Source organism: Eurosta solidaginis, chromosome X (genome assembly GCF_040869045.1).
Source record: "Eurosta solidaginis isolate ZX-2024a chromosome X, ASM4086904v1, whole genome shotgun sequence".
Taxonomy (NCBI): Eukaryota; Metazoa; Arthropoda; class Insecta; order Diptera; family Tephritidae; genus Eurosta; species Eurosta solidaginis.
In genome coordinates this window covers 198,803,542-198,830,127 of record NC_090324.1, presented here as the reverse complement: position 1 = coordinate 198,830,127, position 26,586 = coordinate 198,803,542, and the positions used below count along the sequence as shown (strand labels likewise).

Genomic DNA, 26,586 nt, shown 5'->3' with positions numbered 1-26,586 from the left:
AAAAATTAAAAATACATTCGGAGTAAAAAAGGCTAGAAAAAAGTCACGAAGCTAAACACAAAATTTCGAGGCTAAAGGCAAAAAAAAGGCTAAATCTAGCCTCGAAAAGGCTAACCTGGCAACACTACGCCCCGATTCTAGTGTGGTAACAACATTCTTCACCACGGTAACGAAATCATTTGGCAACTTTTACACCCTTTTGGTATTCTACCCGCGAAAGTAGCCGGATAATTTTTTACCCACAAAAGTAGGTGGTTACATCGAAATAACCTCACAACAGCTGTTGATAAGAAAAAGCAAAAGTGAAAAATAAAGAATTGTAAGCCCAAATAAGTAAAGATAATAGTAAAATAGTGTTGCCTCTTGCTATACATATTTGTTTACATTATGTACTTTCACAGAATAAATTACAATATACCTATGTAGAAACTTATCATGCATAATATGCATATACACATCGTTCCGTTTATTTATTAACCTCGTATCTACAAGTGAGACATTTTCGGTAAAGCGAACACGGTTGATACACCATGTTTTCATTTGGGACCAAAATTCATCGAAAAAAAGGACCAAATTTTTGTTTTATTTTACTAGTATAAAATACAAAATTTTAGAATGTTTCCATATAAAATTTTACTAATTCAAGCTGAGCAAACAAATATATGTGCATGGAATCAAAAATGATACTATATTTTGACATAGGATAAGTTTATGTCTTCCACCAACCAAACGTTGTGAACCTAGTTTTTGTCACAAAGCTCTTGGTTCTAGCATTATGTTGTTGATTGCAATGAAATAAAATGTATAGTGCAGTTAGGTTTTAGTAAGAAACGGTTCAAAATTTGCGTTCTGATATTGCCGAACTATGTATGTGGAAAACTCAGTAAATCATAAATGAAACTAGGCAATTTTGTTAGTGCTATTTTTATAGATGCTTACTTTTTCCCTTAACGCTTAAACTTCATATAAGAGCCTAGATTCAGTAAGTGTGAGTTATGATCCCAGGTCTCAGGGGTTCTGCTAGCACCTACGGGAATTATTTTATACAAAACATTTCTTCCGAAATCAAATCTCTTTTGCATTTGCTTCCTTATGTCTTCGAGTTAAAATATTTCTTGTGCCAAGATACTTAGTTTTCAACTACCTTGCGTGGTTTACCACCACAATAGTCCTGGAATTCCTTGAACTCATTGAGCTGGGTGGGAAAGATTTAAATATCAAAGTGCCAAACGAGAAGTAATGCATATAATTTTTATACTCAGTTGAGCAGAGCTCACAGAGTATATTAAGTTTGATTGGATAACGGTTGGTTGTACATATATAAAGGAATCGAGATAGATATAGACTTCCATATATCAAAATAATCAGGATCGAAAAAAAATTTGATTGAGCCATGTCCGTCCGTCCGTCCGTCCGTCCGTCCGTCCGTCCGTCCGTCCGTCCGTCCGTCCGTCCGTCCGTCCGTCCGTTAACACGATAACTTGAGTAAATTTTGAGGTATCTTGATGAAATTTGGTATGTAGGTTCCTGAGCACTCATCTCAGATCGCTATTTAAAATGAACGATATCGGACTATAACCACGCCCACTTTTTCGATATCGAAAATTTCGAAAAACCAAAAAAATGCGATAATTCATTGCCAAAGGCGGTTAAAGCGATGAAACTTGGTAGATGGGTTGAAGTTATGACGCAGAATAGAAAACTAGTAAGATTTTGGACAATGGGCGTGGCACCGCCCACTTTTACAAGAAGGTAATTTAAAAGTTTTGCAAGCTGTAATTTGGCAGTCGTTGAAGATATCATGATGAAATTTCGCAGGAACATTACTACTATTACTATATATGTGCTAAATAAAAATTAGCAAAATTGGATGAAGAACACGCCCACTTTTTAAAAAAAAAATTTTTTAAATTCAAATTTTAACAAAAAAGTTAATATCTTTACTGTATATAAGTAAATTAAGTCAAAATTCAACTCCAGTAATGATATGATGCAACAAAATCCAAAAATAAAAGAAAATTTCAAAATGGGCGTGGATCCGCCCATTTTCATTTAGTTTGTCTAGAATACTTTTAATGCCATAAGTCGAACAAAAATTTACCAATCCTTCTCAAATTTAGTAGGAGCATAGATTCTGTGACGAAAACTGTTCTCTGTGAAAATGGGCGAAATCGGTGGAAGCCACGCCCAGTTTTTATACACAGTCCACCGTCTGCCCTTCCGCTCGGCCGTTAACACAATAACTTGAGCAAAAACCGATATATCTTTACTAAACTTAGCCCACGTACTTATCTGAACTCACTTTATCTTGGTATAAAAAATGGCCGAAATCCGACCATAACCACGCCCACTTTATCGATATCGAAAATTACGAAAAATGAAAAAAATGCCATAATTCTATACCAACTACGAAAAAAGGGATGAAACATGGTAACTGGATTGGTTTATTGACGCAAAATATAACTTTGGAAAAAACTTTGTAAAATGGGTGTGACACCTACCATATTAAGTAGAAGAAAATGAAAAAGTTCTACAAGGCGAAATCAACAGCCCTTGGAATCTTGGCAGGAATACTGTTAGTGGTATTGCATATATAAATAAATTAGCAGTACCCGACAGATGATTTTCTGGATCACCTGGTCCACATTTTGGTCGATATCGCGAGAACGCCTTCACATATACATCTAAGGGCCACTCGCTTTTAAAACCCTCATTAATACTTTTAATTTGATATCCATATCGTACAAACACATTCTAGAATCACCCTGGCCCACCCTAATGGCGATATCTCGAAAAGGCGTCCACCTATAGACCTAATGCCCACTCCCTCTTAAAATGCTCAGTAACACCCTTCGTTTGATACCCATATCGTACAAACATTCTAGAGTCACCCTTGGTCCACCTTTATGGCGATATCTCGAAAAGGCGTCCACCTATAGAACTAAGGATTACTCCCTTTTAAAATACTCATTACCACCTTTCATTTGATACCCATATCGTACAAACACATTCTAGAGTCACCCTGGCCCACCCTAATGGCGATATCTCGAAAAGGCGACCACCTATATACCTAATGTCCACTCCCTCTTAAAATGCTCAGTAACACCTTTCGTTTGATACCCATATCGTACAAACATTCTAGAGTCACCCCTGGCCCACCCTAATGGCGATATCTCGAAAAGGCGTCCACCTATAGACCTAATGCCCACTCCCTCTTAAAATGCTCAGTAACACCTTTCGTTTGATACCCATATCGTACAAACATTCTAGAGTCACCCCTGGCCCACCCTAATGGCGATATCTCGAAAAGGCGTCCACATATAGACCTAATGCCCACTCCCTCTTAAAATGCTCAGTAACACCTTTCGTTTGATACCCATATCGTACAAACATTGTAGAGTCACCCTTGGTCCACCTTTATGGCGATATCTCGAAAAGGCGTCCACCTATAGAACTAAGGATTATTCCCTTTTAAAATACTCATTACCACCTTTCATTTGATACCCATATCGTACAAACACATTCTAGAGTCACCCTGGCCCACCCTAATGGCGATATCTCGAAAAGGCGTCCACCTATAGACCTAATGCCCACTCCCTCTTAAAATGCTCAGTAACACCTTTCGTTTGATACCCATATCGTACAAACATTCTAGAGTCACCCCTGGCCCACCCTAATGGCGATATCTCGAAAAGGCGTCCACCTATAGACCTAATGCCCACTCCCTCTTAAAATGCTCAGTAACACCTTTCGTTTGATATCCATATCGTACAAACATTCTAGAGTCACCCTTGGTCCACGTTTATGGCGATATCTCGAAAAGGCGTCCACCTATAGAACTAAGGATTACTCCCTTTTAAAATACTCATTACCACCTTTCATTTGATACCCATATCGTACAAAAACATTCTGGAGTCACCCCTTTCCCACCCTAATGGCGATATCTCGAAAAGGCGTCCACCTATAGACCTAATGCCCACTCCCTCTTAAAATGCTCAGTAACACCTTTCGTTTGATACCCATATCGTACAAACATTCTAGAGTCACCCCTGGCTCACCCTAATGGCGATATCTCGAAAAGGCGTCCACCTATAGACCTAATGCCCACTCCATCTTAAAATGATCAGTAACACCTTTCGTTTGATACCCATATCGTACAAACACAATCTAGAGTCACCCCTGGCCCACCCTAATGACGATACCTCGAAAAGGCGTCCACCTATAGACCTCATGCCCACTTCCTCTTAAAATGCTCAGTAGCACCTTTCGTTTGATACCCATATCGTACAAACATTCTAGAGTCACCATTGGTCCACCTTTATGGCGATATCTCGAAAAGGCGTCCACCTATAGAACTAAGGATTACTCCCTTTTAAAATACTCATTACCATCTTTCATTTGATACCCATATCATACAAACACATTCTGGAGTCACCCCTGGCCCACCCTAATGGCGACATTTCGAAAAGGCGTGCACCTATAGACCTAATGCCCACTCCCTCTTAAAATGCTCAGTAACACCTTTCATTTGATTCCCATATCGTACAACTAGAGACACCCCTGGTCCACCTTTATGGCGATATCTCGAAACGGCGTCCACCTATGGAACTAAGGATCACTGCTTTTCAAAATATTCATTAACAGCTTTCATTTGATACCCATATCGTACAAACATATTCTAGAGTCACCCCTGGTCCACCTTTATGGCGATTTCTCGAAAAGGCGTTCACCTATAGAACTAAGGCCCATTCCCTTTTAAAGTACTCATTATCACCTTTCATTTGATACCCATATCGTACAAACACATTCTAGAGTCAGCCCTGGTCCACCTTTATGGCGATATCCCTAAATGGCGTCCATCCATAGAACTATGGCCTACTCTCTCTTAAAATACTCTTTAATACCTTCCATTTGACACACATGTCATACAACCACATTCCAGGGTTACCCTAGGTTCATTTTCCTACATGGTGATTTTCCTTATCTTGTCTCCATAGCTCTCAACTGAGTATGTAATGTTCGGTTACACCCGAACTTAGCCTTCCTTACTTGTTTTGTATAAGTTTTGAAAGTGTTAGGCTCACGGCAGAGTGCTCGCTATTCTAAGCGAGAAGTAATTTTTATTTTCATATATTTTACATAGTGTTGTATAACCGATCGAAATATCTAGCCGTTATTAATATTATAATAAAACAAGATTTTTTTTTGATTAGTTGGTTATTTCATCAACAATTAACGACAATGTGTTTGCCATTTTTTTTTTCATTTTTAATGCCTGGCATAAATGATATCCTAGGTGAAATGTTATTGTTCTGGTACATTTTACTGACTGAGCAATTTTTTATGGTGAGAGTTCCATTGAGTAAATTCAAAATTATATGTGGGCTAACGAAAGTGTGGCGAATTTTTGGGCCATATTGTGAATTTTTACCTGAGTGAAAAAGAAAGAAAGGTACCAATCGTGGCTACTGTCTAAAAAGGACCAAAATTGAGGAAAAGGGACCAGCGGACCAAATGGGTTTGAAAGCGACCATTTTTGGTTCAAATGGACCAAAGTGGCAACCGTGAAAGCGAAGAAAACTAACTTTAAAATTTCTCCACAGACACTGGTGAGTTTCTCGGTGATGACAGCGTTACCACTTGGGCCAGAATCGCGAATAAAAGAACTGGTAACGATATTTGGTTACATAATTTTCTGGGAACAATTTTACCGGTAACGCTCAGAATCGGGGCGTAAGTCGATGGTGTAAATATGCATGTACATACATACATATATATGTATATGAAAAATACATTAGGGGTGTCTGTTGTTTTTATAAGGTTGCGGTATGCATATGCAAAATTAGAAGTGTCGGATTTGAAACTAATTTTCTTGTCATTAGGTGTGTCTACTATATGTAACATTCTTATCTTGTTTTGTTGATTTTCCGACAGGGTGGATAAATGATGTATATTGGAACGATTTTCCGTCATCCATTGTCAAATTTGGTTTTGAGACAAAACGGTTTCGGCGGTGTGCCATCATCAGCGTCGATTTTCGTTCTGATCTGCTGTTGTCGTTTGTCCTGTATTTATAGTTCGTAAGTACATGAGCAGGTATTGTCAAAATTATTGCTTGTGTATATATAGTTATGTGTATGTGCTGTGTGTTCATTCAAATGTCGTAGAATCAGAGAGGATCCCACAGATGAATACCAAAAACAAATCAAAGTTGCTATAAAAAACGCAACAAATATAGTAGATTCTAACATGGTACATAGATTGAATGAAAGTATTTTTCTTCCCCTGAGTAGTTGATCGATTAGTCCCACGAGGGACCTGGTTAAGCTCAGATCCGTCAAGGCGTTATTGACGGCGTCTTGGCTTATACAGTCGAAGGCTCCTTCAATATCAAGGAAGGCCACTAGACAGAAATCCTTTTCTATCAAGGATGTTTCTATAGTCGAGACTAGGCTGTGCAGCGCAGTCTCTGTGGATTTGCCCTTGATGTAGGAATGTTGATATCCGAATATGAGCTTGCTATCAATAGTGGTCGTGATGAAATCACTTATGATCCTCTCTAGGACCTTTAGCACAAAGGGCGAGAGACTAATCGGTCTGTAGTCCTTTGGCTCGTAATGAGAGGCTTTACCAGCCTTAGGAATGAAGATGACCGTAGCGTTTCTCCACGCATGCGGAATATAATTTAAAGCCAAACAGGCAGAATAGATATGACATAGCCATCTGGCTATTACCTCCAAGGAGTTAATAAGTTGTGCGGAAACGATCCCGTCCGGTCGGGCATTTTTGAAAGGTTTAAAACTTCTAACTGCCCACCTAACGCTATCCTCCGTTATGGGTATATTTACGGCCATATTGTTTACAGGTACTTCTGGTGGGTAGTTCTGGTTTCCAGGAAAATGTGTATCCAGGAGCAGCTCTAGATTCTCCCCTTCTGAGCTGGGCCAGGTACCGTCATGCCTCCGCAAAAAGCTCATTGCTATTTGAGATTTTGAAAGCAAGCATCGCAGCCTTGCTGTATCGTTAACACTTTCTACTCCTGTGCAGAAGTATCTCCACGAAGTTCTCTTCGCCTGTCTTAGGGCTTAAATTGTGTTTGTATAATAGCCATTGTGGCTCATTGTCTAGGATTTTTGCCCTGTTATACTGTGTCCTGCAGGATTTGCGATGTAAGTCCAGGTCACAGGACCACTAGTGGGGTTTGCCCTTCCGCGTGGTTTTGGCTCTAGGCAAGCCTGTTCGAGGGCATTCGATAGTGCCGTTGTAAAGGTCGCTACCAGATCCTCAAGCTCCTCCGTTGAAGAGGGGCTTTGTGAGGGCAATTCCTCTAGGTTCCTAGATAGCAGAAAATTGTGGGTTTCCCAGTTCGTATTGCGCGGGTTGCGTTTTACGATGGGTTGTTCCACCAAAAAGTCTATCACAACTTCGATGTAGCGGTGGTCTGAGAAGGATTGTTCTTCTAGATCACGCCATTTTTTTACACATCCATACATACTTTCACTACAAGTGGTGAGGTCTATGACCTCTCTACGATTTTTAGTAATAAAAGTTGGTTCGTTACCAATGTTGCAAACTACCAGGTTAGTTGTTAAAAGGTAATCAAAAAGTGGCTCACCACGAGTGTTGATATCGGAACTTCCCCATTGGACGTAATGCGCATTTGCGTCCGCTCCAATAATTAAGTGGCCTTTGCTGAGGTCGGCTACCAGATTTTTCACCATCCTATGGGGAGGAGGTTCCTCAGCATCGTACGGCATACACACAAATGCCACCGTTATGCCAGTGTTCCCAACTGCCAAGCTGACCACAGTCGTGTCGCCTTTGCTATATTTAGGTAAAAGAAAGATAAACCTTAGAATAAGGTAAATTAAGCACACTTCACACCTTATAATAACGCTTTATATAAGGTCTATATACCCTACAAATAAGCTTAACCCTTAGGTAAATAACTTGAACATAGGAAGTGATATAAATGTTTGATAATAGATTACCAATCTGAAATTGGGTATTATAAAAACGAAGTAAGGAATTTAACATAATGTAGAATGTTTTTGGCAGTTAATATAAACTATTTTAAAATTTTTATGAGCTCTAGGCCGGGTTTAAATAAAACAAATGAATATGTTTTTGTTTTAATTTATTTTCACTCAATATTTCGAATTCAGTCTGAATTCATCATCAGGAGATAGAAATACACAAAACGAAAAAGCTCTTTTTTATACACAAACAAAAAATTTTAAAACAAAACATCACTACTTACTTCTTCAACTGTGATTAGAAGGCTAAATCGTTTAACACTAATTATATGTAACAAAGGTATTGAACATAGTAAAACAGAAAATATAAACAAATTACAGAACAGTTTTTGTAAACAAAAAATATTGGAAAACATCAATACATAAGACGGCAAAACAGCAACAATTCAGCTGATCATCCTAGCGTTGGTGTTGTTGTCAGTGTTGCCAGGTGATGCAAAAAAAGAAGCTAGATTGGCAAAAAAAAAGGTTAGAAAAGGCTAAATTTAGAAAAAAAGAAGCTAAAAAAAGGCCAGAAATTTTTTGGTTAATTCATTAAATTTTTTTATATTTTAGTTTACACATTTGTAAATAAAAACTTATAAATATAACTTAAGCATAACTTCCTGTTTCAAAACATATTTTCTTTGACTAGCACATGGAATTACTTTAAATGATTGCATATGTGTATATACATAAAAAAAATATTACAAACTAATTATTTATATAAAATATTCCCCGTCTAAAGAATCAGAAGAGCTTAAGTCTGTTTTCGCCACTGCAGCTCTATTATTGCTATTTGACTTGAAGAATAACTATACTTATATTTTTCAAAGTAAGAAAATACATCTGGCTTTGAAATTTTCAACGAATTTTCAGCAGAGAAATAATTAATCTTTTGTAGAGAACTCATATTATTAGGTATTAGGTGTTCACAGGAACTATTGAAATTATTTTATTTAAAAAAAATTAAAAATACATTCGGAGTAAAAAAGGCTAGAAAAAGTCACGAAGCTAAACACAAAATTTCGAGGCTAAAGGCAAAAAAAAGGCTAAATCTAGCCTCGAAAAGGCTAACCTGGCAACACTACGCCCCGATTCTAGTGTGGTAACAACATTCTTCACCACGGTAACGAAATCATTTGGCAACTTTTACACACTTTTGGTATTCTACCCGCGAAAGTAGCCGGATAATTTTTTACCCACAAAAGTAGGTGGTTACATCGAAATAACCTCACAACAGCTGTTGATTAGAAAAAGCAAAAGTGAAAAATAAAGAATTGTAAGCCCAAATAAGTAAAGATAATAGTAAAAAAGTGTTGCCTCTTGCTATACATATTTGTTTACATTATGTACTTTCACAGAATAAATTACAATATACCTATGTAGAAACTTATCATGCATAATATGCATATACACATCGTTCCGTTTATTTATTAACCTCGTATCTACAAGTGAGACATTTTCGGTAAAGCGAACACGGTTGATACACCATGTTTTCATTTGGGACCAAAATTCATCGAAAAAAAGGACCAAATTTTTGTTTTATTTTATTAGTATAAAATACAAAATTTTAGGATGTTTCCATATAAAATTTTACTAATTCAAGCTGATCAAACAAATATATGTGCTGGAATCAAAAATGATACTATATTTTGACATAGGATAAGTTTATATCTTCCACCAACCAAACGTTGTGAACCTAGTTTTTGTCACAAAGCTCTTGGTTCTAGCATTATGTTGTTGATTGCAATGAAATAAAATGTATAGTGCAGTTAGGTTTTAGTAAGAAACGGTTCAAAATTTGCGTTCTGATGTTGCCGAACTATGTATGTGGAAAACTCAGTAAATCATAAATGAAACTAGGCAATTTTGTTAGTGCTATTTTTATAGATGCTTACTTTTTCCCTTAACGCTTAAACTTCATATAAGAGCCTAGATTCAGTAAGTGTGAGTTTTGATCCCAGGTCTCAGGGGTTCTGCTAGCACCTACGGGAATTATTTTATACAAAACATTTCTTCCGAAATCAAATCTCTTTTGCATTTGCTTCCTTATGTCTTCGAGTTAAAATATTTCTTGTGCCAAGATACTTAGTTTTCAACTACCTTGCGTGGTTTACCACCACAATAGTCCTGGAATTCCTTGAACTCATTGAGCTGGGTGGGAAAGATTTAAATATCAAAGTGCCAAACGAGAAGTAATGCATATAATTTTTTTCTATAAGTTTTGAAAGTGTTAGGCTCACGGCAGAGTGCTCGCTATTCTAAGCGAGAAGTAATTTTTATTTTCATATATTTTACATAGTGTTGTATAACCGATCGAAATATCTAGCCGTTATTAATATTATAATAAAACAAGATTTTTTTTTGATTAGTTGGTTATTTCATCAACAATTAACGACAATGTGTTTGCCATTTTTTTTTCATTTTTAATGCCTGGCATAAATGATATCCTAGGTGAAATGTTATTGTTCTGGTACATTTTACTGACTGAGCAATTTTTTATGGTGAGAGTTCCATTGAGTAAATTCAAAATTATATGTGGGCTAACGAAAGTGTGGCGAATTTTTGGGCCATATTGTGAATTTTTACCTGAGTGAAAAAGAAAGAAAGGTACCAATCGTGGCTACTGTCTAAAAAGGACCAAAATTGAAGAAAAGGGACCAGCGGACCAAATGGGTTTGAAAGCGACCATTTTTGGTTCAAATGGACCAAAGTGGCAACCGTGAAAGCGAAGAAAACTAACTTTAAAATTTCTCCACAGACACTGGTGAGTTTCTCGGTGATGACAGCGTTACCACTTGGGCCAGAATCGCGAATAAAAGAACTGGTAACGATATTTGGTTACATAATTTTCTGGGAACTATTTTACCGGTAACGCTCATAATCGGGGCGTAAGTCGATGGTGTAAATATGCATGTACATACATACATATATATGTATATGAAAAATACATTAGGGGTGTCTGTTGTTTTTTATAAGGTTGCGGTATGCATATGCAAAATTAGAAGTGTCGGATTTGAAACTAATTTTCTTGTCATTAGGTGTGTCTACTATATGTAACATTCTTATCTTGTTTTGTTGATTTTCCGACAGGGTGGATAAATGATGTATATTGGAACGATTTTCCGTCATCCATTGTCAAATTTGGTTTTGAGACAAAACGGTTTCGGCGGTGTGCCATCATCAGCGTCGATTTTCGTTCTGATCTGCTGTTGTCGTTTGTCCTGTATTTATAGTTCGTAAGTACATGAGCAGGTATTGTCAAAATTAATGCTTGTGTATATATAGTTATGGGTATGTGCTGTGTGTTCATTCAAATGTCGTAGAATCAGAGAGGATACCACAGATGAATACCAAAAACAAATCAAAGTTGCTATAAAAACGCAACAAATATAGTAGATTCTAACATGGTACATAGATTGGTCCAAATGAACCCTTCGGCTCCTCCACTGATTGCGCTACCAAAAATCCACAAGCCGGACACGCCAGTGAGGCCCATCATTAATTTTAAATGGGCACCATGATACAAACTGTCCAAATATTTAAAAACGATAGTGAAAGATACTCTGGAACTAAGGAACGAATATGCAATAGCCAACACAACAGATCTAATAGAGAGACTTGAGAACGTAGAGCTAACAAAGAAGAGCAAATCGGTATCTTTTGACATAAAATATTTATACCCATCAATACTACTATCGGAGACTTTGGACATAGTTAGCTCAACAATAGTTCATAATACAAAAAAACAAAATGAAAAGTATGCAAATCACAAATACGCTAAGACGAAGAGCTTATACTGGAGTACCTCAAAAAGCAGCAATGGAAACCGAAAAAGACGGAGGAATCAACTGTCTAGACTTCACGATAAATAGTGATAAAGAAGCCAAAAGATTTAACTATGACATATATAGAAAGCCAGCGGCCACCGACACAATAATACATAATACCTCAAATCACCCCAACAGCATAAAAATGCAGCATTAAGGCACTTGGTACATAGACTTGAAAAAACATCTCTTACACAAGAAGCACATAAGAGAGAACTTGAGGTCATTTATAATATTGCTGCAAACAACGGATATAAAAAAGCACTAGTAGATAAGCTCAGAAGAACAAATGGAGAACCAAAAGTAATAATGAAAAGGAAAATAATAGCTGGACGACTATGACATATACTGGAAAAGCAATATATAAATTGGCAAACATCTTTAAAAAATACAACATTAACACAGCATTCAAAACATCGAACAATCTAGGGTGAAAACTAAGAACAAACACTAAATCAAATGATCCGTTTAGCAGCCACGGCGTATACAAGCTTACCTGTGGATGCTAGCATAGTTACATAGGACAAACATGACGGCAAATAAGAACGAGGTTCAGAGAACATATTAGAGATTACAACAAAAAAATACGGAATCCAAACATTATACCCGAGTATAACTTCGCGAATCACATGGTCGAGAATGAATGCTCCCCAGCAAACACCAATAAAACAGTTAGGGTTCTTCACATACAAGCACAAGGCCGACGTCTCAACGTGCTCGAAAACATGGAAATCTAGAAACAGAAAACATTCGACGGTATAATAATAAAGGACACAATTTTCGAGCCTTTAAAACTTGTTTACAAGAAACAAAGTAATCACACAGGTACAACAGAAAAACACACAACAACAAATAAACACAAAACAATTAATACACGAAAACAACAAACCCACAAAGCGTTTGACCTTCGCCTAAAATTACGGATTTTTACCTACCCCAGTCAGTCACAAAAATCGATTAGTAAACCACCCTCGGTTCTTAATGAACACACAGCACATACACATAACTAAATATACACAAGCATCAATTTTGACAATACCTGCTCATGTACTTACGAACTATAAATACAGGACAAACGACAACAATAGATCAGAGCGGAAATCGACACTGACGATGGCACAACGCCGAATCCGGTTTGTCTCAAAACCAAATTTGACAAGAGATGACGGAAAATCGTTTCAATATACATCATAAATAACATTTCTAAAATGAATCTGTTATTGTAATTTTTCTCTTCTTCCAAGACGGTGACATTTTCGAAGTCCAGGTAATGCCCTATCTCTACAATGTGATGTTAAAGCTGTTTTGTTTTCCGAAAAATTATTCTTTAATTTTATATTTGATTTGTGAGCGGACATCCTTGTCTTAAGTTTAGATTTTGTGGTCCCTACATATACTTTCTGGCATAAGTGAGACCCGTCGCCATTACAAGAAATTTTGTGTACCACATCGGACTTGTCATATCTGGATATTTTATCCTTAACATTGCTGAAAATGCACCGGAGCGTATTGTCATACGTAAACGCTAATCGTACGTTTTCCTTATCATATAAGTTCGAATATTTTATCCTCTCCGATAGCCCAGCGACATTTGTTGCACATTTGTATATTTTATCCTGCGATATTTCTCTCACATTTTCACTGCTGGGTCGATAACAGTGGTTATAAATCAGTTTTTTTTTTTTAATTTGATGGGGAAGTTGTTGTCCTCTAATGTCTCTTAAATTATCTTTATATTTTTGTTATGGTACATCTTGTCGCGGATGGAAAGAACCCGCTGCACAAAGTTGTTGTCCCTATTAATAATTATTTTCTTCTCGTGTTGCGAGTTGAAGTTGATGAGTCTTCCGGCTGCTGTTGGCTTCTTAAACCAATCCATAGTGAGCATGTTATTTTTCTTAATAACCAGAGTGTGCAAGAACGGTAGCTGTTTAGGCCATCAAGCTAAACCCAAGAATGAGCACGGCCAATAGTGACCCAGCCTAATGTAACCTATCTGTGTTTGCTTCTATCTACCTTCGCGCACTAACACCAACGGCTACATATGTCCGTGCAGGCGTATGTGTATGTGTTGGTGCGCGACTTTCCAATTTAACTTACTTTCGTTCAATCACCCCTCAAAACCGCTTTTCGACGGAATTGAGGGGTGAACGCGTTTTATAACAAAGAAACTCTTTCACTTCTTTTTTGCAAACCTCCGTGACAACTGCAGCCATCAGCCCTGTTATAGGTAAGATTTTCTTTTCATTTGTATAACTTAACCTGAATATAGTTAGTTAAATTGTGAATTAGCTTTTGAATTACACATTGTGAGTTAACTTTAAAATGCAAATTATTAAATTGTTAAATTCTTGAATTTAATCTGCTACGTGTTCTTTTCCGTTTTTGTTCTCTTTTTTCAACGAGCGCAAAAAACCCCTTGGGAACTTACTACAGAGATATCGAAGAGGTTTTTTCATGGTCTACTACGCCGGAATTGTTATAGAAACAATTGAATTACCAGCGACCAACTGGATAACCACAGCAAATCAATATAACCACACAAAAGCGTTTCAAAAGCTACCGTTAGCAGCAAACACAACCATCAATATAACCATACAAAAGCGTTTCAAAAGCTAGCCGTTAGCAGCAAAAGCAACCATCAATATAACCACACAAAAGCGTTTCAAAAGCTAGCCGTTAGCAGCAAAAGCAACCATCAATATAACCACACAAAAGCATTTCAAAAGCTAGCCGTTAGCATAACCTGAGCGTTTCAAAAGCGACAAGCCCTACACCAGCAAACAAACACGAGCGGTCAAACAAAAGCACAAAGGTACGTGGTTTGAGTTCAATTTTATTGTTTTTTGCACAATTAGGGAAATTACACATAGTTTAACTTCCCGACGTACCAACAGCGCGACTTTATTAATAAAAAGCAAGTAATTATACGTATGTGTGGCAATTAAGTTACACAGATTTACATAAAGTCTTTTGATTTAGTAGTTTGTTTGCTGTAACGCATATTTTCGAGGAATATCGCAGCCAGCTGCACACATTCAACATAACCCCATATTTCACTGTAGTGTGGCAATTTCTTTGCAACAACACTTTAACGCAATTTATAGCAAGTCACTGCCAATATTTTAGAACCATTGAACATTTAAGTGTAATCCATTGCACCAATTCTTTAGGTTCTGACATATGGATGGCCTTAGTGGAGAAACACACAAAGAGGCAGACATATCAGTTGGACACGCGACAGCCTCGCCCTTGATAATTCTTTATCACAAAGGGTCCGGCAAAAGAACCATAGAACGTAGGACACAATTCTTAAAGCCCAGGAAAGGTCGGAAAACATGTCTGCAATATCTTCCTCTTTACGGTTAACCGAGGTTGTGTGGACTTGTAACCTTTTTTCTTCCATGGTTGTGGTGTAACTTATTTCCTGGTTTGGACATTCTTTGCCATCTTGCTGCAGCCAAGATGGGCCTTCCCACCACAAGGAATTGTTTACTAGCTCTTGTGCTAATAGCCCTCTACTGGCTAAGTCTGCAGGGTTTGACGCTGAGTCCCCGTGACGCCATTCCGTGTTCCCAACTTGGTCTATTATCTTTGTCACACGGTGGACCACGAAGGTTGACCATGAACACGGACGTTTCCGTAACCAAGCTAAGACAATAGTTGAGTCAGTCCATAATAAGGTTTTATGTTTGCCTAAATTAAGGTTCTTGTTGATAGATTCTAGGGTTTCTACAAGAAGAACTGCTCCACAAAGTTCTAGTCTTGGTAAGGATATAGTTTTTACGGGCGCGACTCTTGATTTGGCTAATAGCAGGCTTACAAATATTTGTTCATTAATATAGACGCGCAGGTAAACGGTGGCTGCGTATGCTTTTTCTGACGCGTCACAGAATCCGTGGATCTCCACTGTGGCTGTTGGTGAAAAGTGTACCCAGCGTGGGATCTGAATTTTTTCTATGTGCTGGTAGCTTTCAATGAAACTTTGCCACCGATCCAGCGAGACTGGCGACACGGTTTCATCCCATCCTGTTCCCTCTAACCAGATGCCTTGCATTAACATTTTGGCGGTAACCACGAATGGTGCCAGCCACCCTAAGGGGTCAAATAATTTTGCTAAGGCCGACAGAATTTTCCGTTTTGTAAAGCTAGACTGTTCCTCTATGGGTTTCGTTTTGGAGTAAAAGATATCTGAGTGGGCGTTCCACCTAATGCCAAGTGCTTTAACCATACTGGTATCCTCGAAATCTAGGAAATCTTCGTTTAGGAGGGGAGTCTTTGGTAGGCCTTTAGGTAGTTTGTTCGAGTTGGCGGTCCATTTCCTCAGCGGGAATCCTGCTGTCCCCAGGGCCGTAGTTATTTGATCCCTTGCTTTAATGGTGTCGGTAATAGTGTGTCTTTCTGCCAGCACGTCCTCAACGTACATTGCATTTCGTAGTATATCTGATGCTATAGGGTGGCTGTGCTCCACGTCGTCCGCTAACTGGAGCAGTGTTCGTATTGCAAGGTACGGGGCACAGTTAACTCCGAATGTGACCGTTTTCAACTCATATAGTTGTATGGGCTGCGTACTTTCTGTTCGGAATACAATACGTTGATACTTAGTGTGATCAGCGTGCAATAGAATCCGTCTGTACATTTTTCTATGTCGCTCTTAAAAACATATTTGAAGAAACGCCATCTTAATATGAGAATGGTCAAATCATTCTGTAGCACTGGCCCCGGATGGAGGACGTCGTTGAGGCTGACTCCGTTTGCAGTTGATGATGACGCATTGAACACCACTCTTACTTTGGTTGTTGTACTTTCTTCCTTTTTGACGGCATGATGTGGTAAAAAATAGGTATCACAGTCTTCAGCAGGGATGTGTGTTGGTACCCCGGACATGTGCCCCAAGGTTTCATACTCTGCTAAGACCCTATTTTATTCTGACTGTAATGGTGGGTCTTTAGCTAAACGCGTTTCCATTCGGAAAAATTCTGAACACGCAATTTTTAATGAGGGACCTAATTGTTTATATTTTGGAAATTCCTGTTTAAGAGGCAAGGATACTATATATTTACCCTCATCATTTCGAATCGTTGTATTCTTATACAATTTTTCACAATACCTGTCATCATGATTGTATGCCTTGTCCGTGGGGACTTCCTCTATTTCCCAAAATGAGCGTAGCTCTCTGTGTAATTGCACTTCACTGACAAAGGACACATATTTCTCGCTGGGTGAGATTGTTTCGGTTTGGCCGGTCAATATCCAGCCGAACACCGTCTCTTGGGCTAGCAGTGTTCCTAACACGTCTTTCTTTATTCCCCCTAACATCGCCTGTGCATAGATGTCGCCTCCTAATATCAGGTCGACTTGCTCATTGACAAAAAAATGTTTATCAGCTAATACTAAGTTCGGTAAGGCCTGCATGGCCATGGCATCCATCTCGCATGTTGGTAGATTGCCAGTTAGTTGCGGCAGCACAAGCGCGGTGGTGGCGATATTTATTGTCGGATCAATTGGAGACCGCAGTTGTATATGACACGCCTCCTTTACTTGTGCTGACACTTGATTGGTGATGCCTGACACGTTAGCAGACATCCGCTGAGATGGAAAGTTTTTGCGACGTTTAAGTCTCTCAGTTATGAAAGTACATTCTGGCCCCGAATCTATAAGTGCCCGCGCGGAGAAGTTGGTGTTGTTGTAAAATATATTGATGCGGGCCGTACCTAGTAAAACCCCAAAGTTTCTTTGAAACCGCCGCACCGAGCATAGCTTTAACACAGAATTGCATACGAAGTATGCAATGTGTAAAAGATTAAAATATGCAAAAAGAAGGCAATTGGGAAAAACTTTACAACAACTAAGGCATGACGTAGCTGAATGCGTTTATAACCATTTCAACTATCGTAGGAGTGCGAGTTCGACTCCCACTCCCGGGAGAAAAGGCTTTGAAGAGATTTACAAGGTATAATCGAAACAGCTGTCGCCTTGTCCGTCCTGATGTCACGTTGTTTAAATTTTTCCCAAATTATTAAATAAATTATAAAAAATTAGAAAAAAAAATTGCTTCAAATAAATGTTTTCATACATTTAAAAAAAGCAATATGGGCAATCCCCGATTATTAAAATCATACAAACAGACAAAATTGGTTAATTCGTTGTAGTTCTATAAATAGAACAAAAACAGCAACAAAACCAAAGTTTCTTTGAAACCGCCGTACCAAGCATAGCTTTAACACAGAATTGCATACGAAGTATGCAATGTGTAAAAGATTAAAATATGCAAAAAGAAGGCAATTGGGAAAAACTTAACAACAACTAAGGCATGACGTAGCTGAATGCGTTTATAACCATTTCAACTATCGTAGGAGTGCGAGTTCGACTCCCACTCTCGGGAGAAAAGGCTTTGAAGAGATTTACAAGGTATAATCGAAACAGCTGTCGCCTTGTCCGTCCTGATGTCATGTTGTTTAAATTTTTCCCAAATTATTAAATAAATTATAAAAAATTAAAAAAAATTGCTTCAAATAAATGTTTCCATACATTTAAAAAAAGCAATATGGGCAATCCCCGATTATTAAAATCATACAAACAGACAAAATTGGTTAATTCGTAGTAGTTCTATAAATAGAACAAAAACAGCAACAAAACCAAAGTTTCTTTGAAACCGCCGTACCAAGCATAGCTTTAATACAGAATTGCATACGAAGTATGCAATGTGTAAAAGATTAAAATATGCAAAAAGAAGGCAATTGGGAAAAACTTTACAACAACTAAGGCATGACGTAGCTGAATGCGTTTATAACCATTTCAACTATCGTAGGAGTGCGAGTTCGACTCCCACTCCCGGGAGAAAAGGCTTTGAAGAGATTTACAAGGTATAATCGAAACAGCTGTCGCCTTGTCCGTCCTGATGTCATGTTGTTTAAATTTTTCCAAAATTATTAAATAAATTATAAAAAACCCCTTTACTTGTGTTTGTAAAGCAGGCCTTGAAGTGGTTAGTTCCATTGCTTTGGTTATTTCCAGTGCTTTGGTTATTGGAATAGGTGCGTCTTTGTTGCGCTTGGGCTGATGGGCCAGGGTGGTTATTATTGTTGTTTGCGTTTTGGTTGGTGTTCGTTGCCTGAATGTGTAGGAGCGTATTGTGTCTTTGCCGACAGATGGCGCATGGGGATAAATTTTGTGGAACGTATTCGGTTGTGTGGCAAATTAATCAGTTTAAAGCAGCAATCGAGGATGCCGAACGTGCCAAAGAAAACAGAGGTAAGTTTTATTTATTCCTTAATCTGAGATAACCATTGATTGAAATTCCCTTATTTTCATTTGTTTTCTATAGATTGTGAAGCCAGCACCACGAGTTGGACTGAGGAAGGGAGCTACGGAGCCTGCACGAGGGGCAGGAACAGCTGACGTTCGGAGTTGGCGCACGTGCCCAGGCAAGGTTCTGGTGCCGGCTTTATCGGAGTGGGTGATTTTTCTTCGGGATCCGACTCCACTGGATCTATCGCGTTGTCCCGTGGCCTTTGAGTTCTTTCAGGAGATGACTGATTGCACCCAGGTGGTGCAAGAGATATTGGGGGGCATTCGGGACGCGATTGGTCTAAATTGAGTTGAGGCTTTCCGCCCATATACGCCGCTGCATCTAACTATTTATTTCCTCCCCTAAGTTTACATTTGTATAGTGTAATCAAAAAAAAATATTGTAAAATGCGATAAATAAATTGTACATTAACCCCACTATAAGAAATCAGGTGTATTTGATCTGGGTGGTAATAGGATATTTTGGAGAAGATCATTTATTTCAGGTTATAAATTCTCCTTTTTCGCCATAAAAAGGGTTAAGTCATCTTTTGGGAATATTTTAATAACCTTTGTTCAAATCCGTAAAACACGGTCCAAAAAAGAAGAAATGGAAAAGATAAAAATAAGAATGTCATTGCGTTTTTCCCGATTTTGCGCAGCCTTAGCATCTGGCAACACCATATGTATTTTTGTAAGTGTACATTGTGTTATTGTAAAAGTGGATTGTATTACCCTTCAATGAATTTCCTGTCATTGATGAGAAAAAACGAGGTACGCATCAGTTAATTTTTTTACACACAATACTAATTCTCATTTTCTTTCTTTTCCTTTCAGGTTGCATATTTGGAAAAAAGGTAAAAACAGCATTCCTTCATCATTCAATTCAAATTGGTCCGGCTCGACCTTTAGTGAAAGTAAAATCTAAAACCGGATATTTTGTGGCAAGGTGCAATCAGCAATCAAATTTTATTATCAACTGGGTGCAATTGTGCTAAGCAGCAGCATTATTAAATATTTATATATATTTTTGCCATGAGCATGAGGGACAACGTTCAGTAATTTTTTTGTTAAATTTTATTTACTCATTCTATAATTTTTGGCTTTCTTTTACAAGAGATATCCAAATCGTCTACTTTTAATCAATAAAACTATGCAAAGCCAAACGCAGAGTAAATCCGGTGCAGAGTGTTCTCCACCTCTACCACCAACGGCCACATCTTCTACACGCAATCAAATGCGTCCAGTGAAGTATGGTTATGCAGATTCATTTGCTTGCACTTACGTGGTATTCGTTGTAGCTGCGGAACTAGCCACCTATCCACTAGTTCTGACTAAAATACGGTTACAAATTCAGGGGGAAGCAGCAGTTGATACAAATGCAAGCATTAAGCCTAAGTATCGTGGTATGATAGCGACAGCTTATGGAGTTGTCAGGGAGTAGGGCACTATGAAGCTGTGGTAAGGTGTCTCACCAGCACTTTACCGTCATGTAGTCTATAGTGGCATACGTATATGTAGCTATGATTTCCTACGTCGTAAATTGGGGAGCGATGAGAATGGCCATATAACATTACCATTGTGGAAGTCTGCTCTCTGTGGTGTGTCTGCAGGAGCAGTATCACAATGGCTAGCTTCACCAGCTGATCTTGTTAAGGTACAAATTCAAATGGAGGGCAAAAGCCGGCTAATGGGCGAACCTGCACGTGTTCATGGTGCTGCACATGTCTTTAAAGAAATTATACGTCGTGGTGGTATAGCTGGTTTATGGAAAGGTAGCGTACCGAATTTACAACGCGCAGCAATTGTTAATCTTGGTGATCTCCCAACATATGATACTATAAACATATGATAATGGTCAAATTGAGTATGCCTGATTGTCATACGGTACATACACTTTCATCTATTTGTGCTGGATTTGTGGCTGCGATTATGGGAACACCAGCTGTTGTGGTAAAAACAAGAATTATGAATCAACCGACTGACGATAAGGGCAGGTGAGTGTTTACATGACGCTGTTTATATTTAAGATATGTAAAAATCTTTGCTCAGAATGTAAGCGTAAGTGCAAGTGTAGTGTCATGTGGGAACAATGTACATGGTTGAGTTCAATCTGACTCCAAATGCGGCGAGTGTCTATCGCTACAAGAAATAGAAGTTTGAATTTGACACCCGACGCCGAAGGTATTTGGGTATCACTAGTAGTTGCCGCCGACAGTGAACATCCGAGTATTTTTGGCACGTCTTCTAAATCTCTTCGAACTACCATTCCATCTAATCAACAATACATCCTAATAAATTGGCACAACAATTCATACATTTTATTGGAAAATGTGAGATCACGTTATTTATGGCGCCTAAACGTCAAACAATTGTAAGATTGGATTGGAATGGCAATATTGTTGGATCGTTACATGGTTCTGATAAATCGGTGGGAAATGTTTCACATGTGTTGGAGTTCAATGATTATCTATATTTGGGTTCACCGTTTAATCGATTTTTGGCACTGGCGCTAGGCAACCAGAGATTAAAGTGAAAAATTCGTGAGAAAATTGAGGAGAGTAGTGAAAAGACAAGAACGAGTGATACTGATGCGGCACAAACGTCTGAACGTGTCAAGAGTCTTATAAATGAGTGGGCAGAAGAAGAAGAAGAGGATGAGGATGAATAAAAGGACACTACGCTGTAGCTGCTGATGCTGGTACTACTACAACAACAGTAGATGAGGAGCAACTTTGAGAATTGGATTTAATTACGATGTAAGTTTTTAACTCGAAACGTTTAAAAAGAAAGAAATCCAATATGAAGTTCTGAGTATACAGTTTTTGTATACTTTACTGTCGCACAGTGTAATCAAGACGAATTTTTTCCAGAAATTGTATGCAATACCGAAGCGAGGGGGGGGGGGGGGTGTGATCGTAGGTTGCATGTTTGGTATAAAGTATCTTTTCTCCGCATGCCAGTTTACAACAGATAGATATATCTCTGAAAAGGAGGGGTGGGGGGAGGGTCGTAGGTTGTATGTTTCGGGCCTGGGTCGTGGGTTCGGTTACGGCTCTCTAGATCCCTGATCCTCTTCGCTGGATGGGAGTAGCACGAGTTTAGTGAGGGGTCTTGTGACATTTCCCTTTGCCGCCATGAGATCCACTACTCTTACTCGTTCATCCGACCCCGGATGGAGGTTGATAACCCTCCCGGGCCTCCACTCATTGGGTTGCAGGTTGTCTTCTTTTATAACAACTAAATCGTCAAGCTTCATGTTTGCTTTAGGTTGGCGCCATTTATTCCTTTTTTGAAGTTCGGCGAGGTATTCCGTCTTCCATCGTCGACAAAAGGTGTAGTGTAGGGCCTTTAATCGCTGCCATCGATTGATAATTGATGCGGGGTTTTCGTCCGCGTCTGGCTCCGGGGGTGCTAATAGGTGTCCCCCTATTAAAAAGTGCCCCGGGGTTAATGGTTATAGGTCGGAAGGTTGATTTGAAGAAGGTGTTAGGGGGCGGGAGTTGAGGCAGGATTCTATCCTACAAAGCAGGGTAGAGAATTCCTCAAAGGTGTATTTAAGGTTGGATGCTACCCTTTTGAAATGAAATTTAAAACTTTTCACTCCCGCTTCCCACAATCCCCCCATTTGAGGGGTAGACGCAGGAATAAAATGCCAGCTCAGATTTTGGTATGTATAGGTTGTTACTACCTCGGCGCGTGAGTCAGCCATGAAGGTTTTCAACTCCGCCCTGAGGGCTCTTGATGCCCCGACAAAATTGCTTCCGTTGTCGGAATACACATTCTTCGGGCAGCCTCGTCGCGCGACGAATCTGGCAAAAAGCCGCCAAGAATGACCGGGTGCTCAGATCGGTAGTCGCTTCCAAGTGGATGGCCTTAGTGGAGAAACACACAAAGAGGCAGAAATATTCCTTGGACACGCGACAGGCCTCGCCCTTGATAATTCTTTATCTCAAAGGGTCCGACAAAATCTACCCCGGTGTTAGTGAATGCCCGGGTATAGGTGGTTCGCTCGGTCGGTAAAATGCCCATCAATTGTGTTTGCGCCTGTTTCCTATGCACTGCGCACACCTTGCACTTGTGAATTTCTGATCTTATCATATTTTTCACGCGAGGTATCCAGTACTGTGCCCTCACTATGGTAGGCACCTTGTCGTTGGTGTGAGGGCTTAGCCAAACTCCATAGCGCCCGACTATGAGGCGGAGCTGTTTAGGACTGACATCTACGCCGTTTCGCCTCATACGAGGGCGGCGGGATGTCGGTGACCAAGAACTGCCAACCCCCTAATCCAGGGTGTTATGCGGACCGTGCTATTGGACGATTTGCAGCCAGGGGATAAATTCGGCTGTATTCGAACGGAGCCTTCCCGATACCGGGCCACCTCGGGAAGTATTAATGGCCTTTCCACAGTAAGGGGCGTTGCTGTGGCGGACGGTTCTTTCCCCGTATATAATACTGGACCGCTGAGCCCGCCTTGTCGGGCAGGTGGTCGTACGACCAAGATGAACGACTCATTACCTGACTGTAATAAGGACGATGTAAAGAGGAGGACTGAGTCGCAATCCAAGGACGACAAATACAAATTAAGCTATGCGTCGGACTCGGGGAGCGAGAGTAGTGCTGATTCAATGAACTCCGTGTTGGAGAAGCACACAAATGAAAACGGAGTAGAAGAGTGGAGAAGGGTACGGAGCAGAGGAAGTAAAAGAGCTCTCTCGCAGTACCGTGCAGCACTAAGAATTGTACAACGCTTGGGAGCAGTGGTCGACCCAACAGAAGTGGAGATCGAGCGCTTGGAATGGGCCCATGAAGCGGTAGAAGTAGGTCGAAGGCAGTTCAAAAGGTTTGCTGCGAGAAACCCTCGGTTCTGCAATCGGTACGAGGAGGAAGAAGCGTCGAATGGCAGAATGAAGAGGCAACGTTCGGCGGAAGGCGACAAGCCTGCTTTCAAGAGGCAGAAAGGACCCAGTCCTAGAGCCGCGAGGCAGGGCAGTCGCATAGACAAGACAAGTAGGCCCAAAGCTGTAAGGCAGATGGGCTCCAATAGCGAGGTAGCAACTACCTCGGAAGCTGCGAGTCAGAGGAAAGTTCCAACTACGGAAGTAGGAGATAAGCCAAAGGGAGATAACGCTAAGACTCCGGCTTTCTCGGAGGCGCTAAATGGAGTTAACGCTGATACTCCGGCTTTCTCGGAGGTGCCAAAGGGAGATAACACTAAGACTTCTGCTTTTTCCGAGAAGATGAGTGATGTGGCAAAGCAGTCACTGACTGTGGCGCTGGTTGATCGTAGCAGTCCTTTCGTACAAATGACTACTGAAAGGTGGAGATCTGTGGAAAGGGAGCTTATTAGCTTAATGCTTAAGATGATGCGGGAACAACCAAGTAAGCCCCTTCCAACCTTTGATTCGGGGGGATGGTATAATGGTGTGAAGATGATAGCGTGCGACAACATCGCGAGCTTGCGGTGGCTGGAGGAAGTGGTTCCAAACCTCCAAAGGCAAGGCACGAACGCGCGGTTTGAGGTGGTGGATAAAGCGCAAATCACCACGGTACCAAAAGTTAAGGTATGGATACCATGCGTGATGAAGTCGGAGGATACACTGCGAATTCTGCAGAATCAGAATCTGAACATACCGACACAGGATTGGAAGGTACTTACTGTATCTCGGCCTACCGAGGATGGTCAGTTCTACATCTTCCAAATAAACAAGCAGGCGGAGGATATTTTGTACACGCAGCTTGGTAAAATGTCCTTTGGCACTGGCAAAATTTACATGCGACTCAGGAAAAGAAGTCCCGAGGATAAAAACCCTAACACGCTAGAGGTGGGCGAAGTAAAAAGGACCTCAAAAGCCTAAGGGAAAAAAGACAGGTGGAGGTCCCCGACGTCACCACGAACGTGCTAGAAGAGGACCAGCCGCTAAATAGTGCTGTGACTCGCACAGAGGAACACCCTGCACAACAGTCACGAGAGGCTGAAGGGGACCTCGAATACTCTAAACCAAAAGGGCAAGGGGAGGACGACGACGTCAAGACGAAGGTGCTGGAGGGGGACAAACAGCCCAATGGTGCTGCGAGTCCTACAGATAAACCTCCAACACAGTAAAGTGGCGTCGAGCGAACTCCTCCTAACCTTTGAGGAGGGTTCGTTTGACGTGGCGCTGATCCAGGAGCCGTGGCTCTCATCGGGGGGAAAGGTTTCTGGACATAGCGCGCGCGGGTTTGGCGTTTACTACGCGCAAACGGAAGGACGGATGCGAGCTGTAGTAATGGTAAGGAAACAGCTGCATTCATATATGCTGCCTAATTACACCACTGAGGATCTCGTGGCGGTGGCCGTTGAGCAAAAGAATAAGCAGGCATTTATCCTGGCGTCCTGCTACATGGCCCATGCTGCGGAGGTCCCACCGATGTAGTGCAAAAGGCTAGTACAGGAGGAAGGGCGCAAAGGGCGGTTGGTCATAGGCGCAGATGCAAATGCGCACCACAATGCGTGGGGAAGAGCAAATACGAACGAGAGAGGCGAATCTCTGTTTTGTTACATCCTGCAAACCAATTTGCAGATAGCCAACAGGGGAAATGTCCCTGCATACATTGGTCCAACATCCAGCAATGTTCTGGATATTACATTGAGCTCCGAGCGAGATATATCTAGGTATGATTGGATGGTTCTTGATAGACCATCCTTCTCCGACCATGCGTATATCAGCTTCAACATCCTCCTAAAGAGGGTGGAGAAGGGAGGAACCTTTAGAAACCCTAGGTCAACGAACTGGACTAAATTCCAGGAACATTTAGAAACAAAACTGGGACAACCCAAAGAGGTTGCTAATGTAGAGGAACTGGAGGAGTCGAATGAATTCCTAACAAGGACGATTATGGCTGCGTATAACAAAGCTTGCCCTCTAAGAAGATTCAGAGGAAAAGCAAAGCCGCCATGGTGGAGCAATGAGCTGAGTCTTCTAAGAAGACAGGTAAAAGAAATGTTTAAGCTCGCAAAGACCGCGGAAAGCGAAGCGTGTCGGGACGAGTACAGGGATCTACTGAGGATCTACAAGCGTGAAATTACCAGGGCGAAGAGAAACTCATGGAAAAGTTTCTGTACGGACATAGAGTGCTCCAGCGAAACAGCACGGTTGAAAAAAGTCCTAGCAAAGGGAAACATAGTCCAGGGACTAATAAAGAAAGAGAACGGGGAATGGTCACGTAATAGTGAGGAATCCCTTGAGGTGCTTCTCGATACACATTTCCCATCGGGAGACGGTTTAGAGGAGCCAGCAGACATCACTCACACTTCGATCACGGACCTAGTAGTGCCGGGCTTGGTGACCGATACCAAGATCGAGTGGGCAGTGAAGATCGCCGGGCCCAGATGTTATATTCCCGGCCATGCTACAGGTCTCAAGTAGGGCGGTCGTGGAATGGCTTAAAATAATATTCGATGGGT

The 26,586-nt window shown here is 40.3% G+C and overlaps 1 protein-coding gene and 1 pseudogene across 1 annotated transcript in view; both read left to right on the top strand.

The window, feature by feature from the left end:
- LOC137235367 (nuclear factor 1 B-type-like) overlaps positions 1-26,586 on the top strand; it is a 957,540-nt gene that overhangs the window by 420,343 nt on the left and 510,611 nt on the right. The window lies entirely within an intron of this gene.
- On the top strand, positions 20,002-21,139 carry LOC137234592 (mitochondrial uncoupling protein 4 pseudogene; annotated as a pseudogene).